Raw genomic sequence first — 7,715 nt, 5'->3', positions numbered from 1 at the left:
ATTTTAAAATAGCCTGTCCTATTTGCATATCGTATTGAGTTCCTCTATATTGGGAAGTTATTTATTTCATTTATTTATTTATTTATAGAGGAAGTTCTTTAATGACATCATTCATTCTTTTGCTTTAGTTATTCTCATTTACAAATTGACATCACTGGTTCTTTACTTTCAGTTTTTTTTAAATAGTTACTTTTTTCTCCAGCAGTTTTATTGGCATATAATTCACATACCATACAATTCAATAGCTCAATCACGAAGAAGAGTTGTACAATTATCACCACAATCAGCTTTAGGACATTTTCTTCATTCTTGTATTCATCGTTATTGGCTTCCTTACTTTCAGTTTTGTAAATTTATTTTATTTTATATGCTTCTATACCTTGGTTGATTTCCAGGTGATGTTGTCTTATGTCTCAGTCTCAGGTCTGCGATTGTGATGGTTTTCTGCCAGAAGGAATCCCTTTAGCATTTCTTGTATCACTGATTTGGTTTTTGCATATTCTTGGAATTCCTGTTTATGTGAGAATGTCTGAATTTTACCATCATGGTTGAAGGATCATTTTGCTGGTTGGAAGTATTTTTTTTAATAGGCAGGGAGGGCTTTACTTTCATTTCAGTTGACATTGGCTTGGAAAGGACAGAATAGCATTTCAGTGGCTCAATGTGAACGAAAGTATAAACAAAGTCCCGCACATCAGTTAGTTCACATGAAGAGCAGGTTAAAAAAAAAAAAAAGGTCAGTGCTGTGCTGGAATGCCCTGACGGCCCAGTGGTGACAACATTCAACTTCGACCTCAAAGGCCAGCTGTTTGGACTCCAGCAGCCAGTCCCTCCCAGCTCCCAGAGAACCACAGCCTTGAAGACCCTCCAATAGGGTCCCTCGGAGTCAGAAGCGACTCACAGCATTGGTTTGGGGCTCACATGGACTGCAAGATATGCATTTATTTCCATTTAACCAACCAACCTAGCACCTTCAAAATAAGTACTCATAAGCTCTTTGTAATCACAAAAGTATTTCAGCAGTGGTGGGGTGGGGAGTTGGGGGGAGCAGTTCACTGAGTATAAAATAACAGCAGCACGTACGTTCAAAGCCGAGATGAGACATGTTCCGCACACGCCCGCCTGCCACGCTGTCTCGAACTCTCGACCTCACACTGCCCTGGGAGAGCCCTGCCTCTCCAGCTCACAGGAACTCCTGCAGAGTCTCTTCAAGACCCCAAACCTTCACCGCCCCTAGGCCGCGAGATAGACAAACGCATTTAGAACAAAGGAGACCAGTGTTTGAACCGGGATGGAGGTCTTTCTCAGTGGGGTTAGTTAGCTGGCCACATTTCCAGTTGAATGCCCACTGGACGGTGCCCCGGGCCTCCCGGACGCCATCAGGCTGGCTCTGCAGCCAGCGCCTTCGGGTCCACTGAGTGGGGGCAGAACATCTGTGGTTCATGAGCCCCGTTGGGACTCAATGAGCTCTTACCCCACTGGGACGCAATGGTGCCTAAGCAGGGCGCCCTCGCTGGTTCGGTCTCCTTCGGCACACGCTGGCCATCAGTCCTTCCCGGTGCGTCTCTGACAGATGCACGCTGTTTGCTTTCTTGCGGGCACTCCACTGGGACACTGGCACTCCGGGCCTCATTCTTTTTTTTTTTTTAAACATTTTATTAGGGGCTCATACAACTGTTACTGCAATCCATACACACATCAATTGTGTAAAGCGCATTTGTACCTAGATTGCCCTCATCATTCTCAAAACATTTTCTCTCCACTTAAACCCCCGATATTAAGTCCTCATTTTCCCCCTCCCTCCCCTCTTCCCCCATCCCTCATGAGCCCTTGATAGTTTATAAATTGTTATTTTGTCATATCTTGCCCTTTCGGATATCTCCCTTCACCCACTTTTCTGTTGTCCGTCCCCCAGGGAGGAGGTCGCATATAGTTCCTTGTAATCGGTTCCCTCTTTCCTACCAACTCTCCCTCTACCCTCCCTGTTTCGTCCGGGCCTCATTCTTAACAAGTAGAACCAGACACATAAAAAAAGTCAAGCATGGACAATGTGAGGGGAAAAAAATCATCGCTAGTACATTTTTTTGTTTTGTTTGTCTTTTTCTGAACCATTCATTAGTTTACCAACCGTCCAGACCATCAGTCGTTTCCAAGGAGGGACGTTCTGAGCCCTGCTCGTCTGCCGGCCAGCGTGGGACCGTCGTCCTGTTTCCAAGGCCTCCGAAGAGCAGCCGTTCCCAGTCACCGTCGCTGAATGGGCTTGTAGACACAAAATGCCACGAGGACCATGATGACAGCAGGATGCTGAAAACGGTGCCCATCATCACCAGGTTCTGCCCGCGCGGCTGCACAGCGCTCTGCACCTTCACCGCCCCGCGAGGAGGACGCACCAGCCCAGCCACGCTCAGCGCCGCACCGGTTGGAAGGATTTTTTACTTAGGATTTTATATATGCCATCCCATGTCTTCTTGCCTGCATGGTTTCATCTTAGAAACCTGAGCTTTGCCTTCTTAGTGCTCCTTTGTAGATGACTTTCCCCCTCAAACTGCTCTTAGGACTCTTTCCTTGTCTTGGGATTTGGGATTTGGAAAAGTTTGCTTATGTGTTTTGGTGATTTTGTTGTTGTTGCTGGCGGGGCCTACCTTAATTGGGCTTCTTGACTATATATCTTCACTTCTCCTCTTTTGTACTTTTGAGATAATTTCCTTCCAAACATGTCTGAAAGTTTCCCCAGGGCATTTTCCCCGTGTTTCCATGTCTGGGAATTACAATCATAGGTAAGCTCTTCCTCTTGACGGTGCACTGTAGTTCTTTGGCTTCCTTCATTTTCCACATTTCTGTTTCCTGATTGTTGGTCGAACAGACTAGTACTATGAGATGTGTCTTCAATCTCACGACTCGGCGCCCCATGCATTCACATCCACTCCCTCTGCCTTCCAAACATGGGATCTATTTCTGAAATCTTAGTATTACTGGAGTTCCATGTGCTTTTCGGTGGCTTCTAATTTTTTGTTTGTTATTGATTTGTTCTTGTACAGTATTTTTTTAAAAATCTTCCTTCGTTTTCTCTTTGGTTTTCTTGAAGTTTCTCTCCATCTGTTGAAGGCACCTCTTATTGTACTAACCAGATGATTGTATATTGATTTGTCATGTCCTAATTTTAAAAAATCATTTTATTGGGGGCTTGTACAACTCTTATCACAATCCATACATACATTCATTGTGTCAAGCACATTTGTACATTTGTTGCCATCATCATTCTCAAAACATATGCTTTCCACTTAAGCCCTGGGTATCAGCTCCTCACCCCTCCTTCCTTGCCCCCCTCCCTCAAGAACCCTTGATAATTTATAAATTATTATTTTGTCATGTCTTACACTGTCCGAAGTCTCCCCTCACCCACTTTTCTGTTGTCCATCCCCCATGGAGGGGGTTATATGTAGGTCCCTGTAATCGGTTCTCTCCTTCTACCCCACCTTCCCCTTACCCTCCTGGTATCACCACTCTCATTATTGGTCCTGAGGGGTTCATCTGTCCTAGATTCCCTGTGTTTCCAGTTCCTATCTGTACCAGTGTACATCCTCTGGTCTAGCCGGATTTTTAAGGTAGAATTGGGATCATAATAGTGGGGTGGGGAGGAAGCATTAAAGAATTAGAGGAAAGTTGAATGTTTCAATTGGTGCTATACTGTACCCTGACTGGCTCATCTCCTCCCAGCGACCCTTCTGTAAGGGGATGTCCAATTGCCTACAGATGGGCTTTGGGTCCCCACTCCACACGCCCCCTCATTCACAGTGATATGATTTTTTGTTCTTTGATGCCTGATACCTGATCCTATCGACACCTTGTAACCACACAGACTGGATACCCTTATTTGTTGTCTTGCTATTTTACAACAATATATCCAGTCCCCCGGGCAGGCGTGCTATTCTTGTGGTGGGTTTGGCAGCACTGTGCCGCAGCCCCTGCGTTCAGGTGTATATGGTAGCCAGCAGGGGTGTCAGCAAGATTCTTTGATTGCTGGGTGTGCACAGCAGCTGAAGATCGGCTGGGTGGGTGTTCACACTGTCTGTCATCTTTGCAGGGATGGCTGGGCTGGTAGCACCACTCTCAGGAAATGGGGGTGGCAGGTGTGGTATGTATGACTGGGTAGGGTCACTGCTTCCTGGTTGCTGGGAAAAGGTAAGAGAAAAAGGAGCGAGAGAAGAAGGAATAAACAAGAAAGAAAAGAGGAGCAACAGAGACCTAATCAAAAGAGCAAATTCACTGCCATCGAGTCGATGGAAATTTATAGCGCAACCTGTGAGTTTCTGAGACCAGAACGGTTTACGGGAGGAAGAAGCCCAATCTTTCTCCCGTGGAGCTGCTGGTGGTTTTGACCCGCTGACTTTTCAGATCTCAGCCCAACGTCACCAGGGCTCCTGTACCAGAGACCAAGGAAGAGAGAAAAGAAAAGAAATGCAACACAGTGGCGTTAGCCAGTGGGCACTGCTGCGGCAGAAGTGCGGCCTCGCTCGCTCGGTAAGTGTGCGCTTCGGCTGCAGAGGGCCGGGCGCCGACCCTACGCAGTGCCGAAATGGCAGGGATCGGATCAAAGAGAAAGGGGGGAGGGGAAGAGAACATAAAAAAAGGGGGGGGATTTGGTGGAGGAAAGAGCTAAGAAGAAAAGAGAAAAAGGAAAGAAAACAAAAAAAAAACAAAACCACTCTAAGTGTTCGCTGCCACACAGAACTGCCTGTGAACTCCAAGGAGCAAACACTAAAATGAATATTAACTACACACACAAGAGGACTTCAAAAAAAATGGGATTCAAAGATAATGTAATCTGATGACAGCAACATATATACCAATGTGCTGGACACTACGAACGGCTGTCTTGATTGTGATAGTAGCTGTAAGAGCCCGGAATAAAATGGTTTTTAAAAAAGTAATGTAATCTTTCCATGAACTTTTTGAAGCCCCGTTATACATCCAATACCAAAGCGCCCTCAGTAACTTCCCCCAAATCAAACCACCTACAAGCCGATATAGGGTTTCTGAGCCTATCAACAGTTGTGTCCCGGTGGAGTGGCTGGCGGGACTGAAACACCGACATGTGGCTAGCTTGCAGCCCAGGCCCGCAAGCCCAGGGTCCCCAGGGCTCCTTCCCAGTACTCTTACGACTGCATAATTCAAACTACTTTGAACTGTTACAGCCTAACAATCCCTTTTCTTCCACATATTTTATTTGAAAATGGTTCTCATTTGTCTTATTATAAAATGCTGTATTTTGCCATCCTTAATTTCACTTGAAAATATATTTTTCATAGATTAAAGAACACTTTAATGACCAAAAATTGAAATTACAAAAATATCTGCCTAACCTTGCTGCAGGAGAATATATGGATTGGGGAAAAATGAACATATTAAAAGACTTCTAAAAAACAAAACAAAACAAATTGCCCCCTCCCAGATTCAAACTAAAATTCCAACCATCTGGAAATCAAAGCAGACAACATTCCTGTGGAATAAACAGCTTTTTCCAAGACAGGCGGCCTTCCAGACAGGCCTGTGTGAGACAGACCTCCCACCCCAGCTGGAATGCATGTCAGTAAAGCATTACCATTGCTTGTTTCCATGCCAACAATGAATGTTTTTTGCAATTTTCTTTGTACTAATAACCTTTTAAAAAAATACTTTTATTGGGAGCTCTTACCTCTCTTACCACAATCCACCCATTCATTCAGTGTGTCAAGCACATTTGCAATTATGCCACCATCATCATTTTCAAAGCATTCTCTTCCCACTTGAGCCCCTCCCCATTTCTGCCCCCTCCCTCCCCCATCTGCCCTCCCTCACGAACCCTTGATAAGTTATAGATTATTTTTTCCATATCTTACATCGTCCTCCATCACCCCTCACCCACTTTTCCATTGTTCGTCTCCCCGAAGGGGCTTCTAGATTGATCCTTGTGATTGATTTCCCCTTTCTCCCCCCACCCTCCCCTAATCCTCCTGGTATCTCTACTCTCCTTGTTGGCCCTGAGGGGTTTATGTATCCTGGATTCCCTGTGTTGCTGGCTCTTATCTGTAGCAGTGTGCATGCTCTGGTCTAATCCGATTTGTAAGGTAGAATTGAGGTCATGATAGTGGGGTGAAGGAAGCACCAAAGAACTAGAGGAAAGTTGTGTGTTTCATCGGTGCTATACTGCACCCTGACTGGTTCATCTCTTCTCTGTGATTCCTCTGTGAGGGGATGTCTAGTTGTCTACAGATGGGCATTGGGTCTCCACTCCATGTCTGCCCCCAATTCACCTTGGGTATGATTTTGTTAATAACCTTTCCTTTAATGAATGCTATATTATATCATTTTATTATCCCTTGCTTTGTTATTTTATTTATCCTCTGTAATTGAGTGTTTCTCTTCCAATTATTATTTAGATAAATAACATGAATACATTATAAAGTTAGTGTATGCCATTACTAATACCTCTTATTGCTTTCTGATAAATACCAAAATAAATAAATAGATAGATAAAATAGGGCACAAAGACAATTTGCCAGAAATTTATGTGGCATCATGTAAAAATTCTGGCAGCCCAAATCACTGATCTGGTATTTTCAGTTAGTTACTCAACGACATCAAATGTTAGGTCAACTCTTGTGTTAAAAAACAACAAAAAATAAAGCAAACAACAACAACAACAGACTAATTTTACTCCTTTGAGTGTGGTTTCTTTTACCTAATCAAATATTTCTTCTATTACATCAACTGACTCCATATCCTAGGCAAGATAACTTTTGTTCTAATATTTTAAACAATTTCCAAAAGGCAATAGCTATTGGCTATGCTCTATAACTCAAACTAAAAATCAGTTGGCCTTATTACTTTATTATTATTAAGAAATTTAACCTTGCACCTTAGTCAGAGGTCTCCAGTCTTTCAAATCCTTCCTCCCACTTGACCTTGCTCTGTTCATCTTCCTATCATGCCAAGATAGCTGAAACAAAGAACTGCTTGGTAACAAAACATAACTAGATAGCACTGTTTGCCTAGAGTCTTAAAGCTTGTAAATGACAAGCTGACATCTATAATTCTACACAACCGACCCTTGCAGAAGACAAACTACTCCTTTGTGGGTGATGTGAGACCAGCTGGCCCTGAAAACAAGGCTCTACAAACAGCAAGGTAACGCCTACCTCTAGACAAACGAAGTCCATATAAAAGAAACGGCTCTTGTGTGTGGTAATTCAATTCCCAGAGGAGTTCTTGATCAAAAGAATTGAGCATTTTAAAATGAAGGTTCTTGATAGGACTGAAACTTCTGGGCCAAATCTCTCCTTATCCTAAAGAATTCCATTGTCTCCTTTTCTGTCATGCCTATAAAATTTTCCACTTAGCCTTAGACCTACAGATGAGCACTTACACAGAAAAATGTGGTTTTGTTGACTTTGCTCACATAGGTATTAAAGAAAACGTTGTGGTTAAGGTTTGGATAGACATAGTTAGAATAAAATTGTGGTAATAGAGACATGTTTATAGCATTTCTGTATCAAACTGTGCATAAAACTACATTTTCATTTTCAACCATTTTATTCTTTCAACAATATTTGTGCTTTCATAGTTTCTCAAAGTCCACCAAATAACTCTATTTAAAACATTTTTTAATCATTTTATTGGGGGCTCATACAACTCTTACCACAATCCATATATACAGTGAACCCTCGTTTATCGCG

This window comes from Echinops telfairi, unplaced genomic scaffold (genome assembly GCF_000313985.2).
Source record: "Echinops telfairi isolate 266 unplaced genomic scaffold, ASM31398v2 ScPeMD7_19;HRSCAF=73, whole genome shotgun sequence".
Taxonomy (NCBI): Eukaryota; Metazoa; Chordata; class Mammalia; order Afrosoricida; family Tenrecidae; genus Echinops; species Echinops telfairi.
Note: the sequence above shows the minus strand (reverse complement) of the source record.